A 421-nucleotide genomic window follows, 5' to 3' on the forward strand; every position below is an offset into this window, starting at 1 on the left:
GGGGTTTCTCCATGTTAGGCTGATCTCGAACTCCTGACCTCAGGTGATCTGCCCACCTTGGCCTCCCAAAGTGTTGGGATTACAGGCGAGAGCCACCACCCCCAGCCATGAACGATTCCATTTTTAATGTCAAAAATAAATGCTTTGTCATGGAGGGAGGCAGCACAGGGGTCCCTCGCAAAGTCCACCCCGCCCGCCCCCGCCTGGCTGTCCCTGCCTTAGGCTGGTGCCTTCACAAAACCAGGAAGCCTTAGACTCTAAGGATGTGTGTGCAGGTGAGAAGGGACCTGGCTTCCACCTCTCCCTGGATGCCCTGGAGCCCTCTCCTCACCCCCTCCTCTCCTCACTCACCCCTCTCCCTGGGTGCCCTGGAGCCCTCTCCTCTCCTCTCCTCACTCACCCCTCTCCCTGGGTGCCCTGG

The sequence above is a fragment of the Cebus imitator genome, unplaced genomic scaffold, assembly GCF_001604975.1.
Source record: "Cebus imitator isolate Cc_AM_T3 unplaced genomic scaffold, Cebus_imitator-1.0 Scaffold311, whole genome shotgun sequence".
Classification (NCBI taxonomy): domain Eukaryota; kingdom Metazoa; phylum Chordata; class Mammalia; order Primates; family Cebidae; genus Cebus; species Cebus imitator.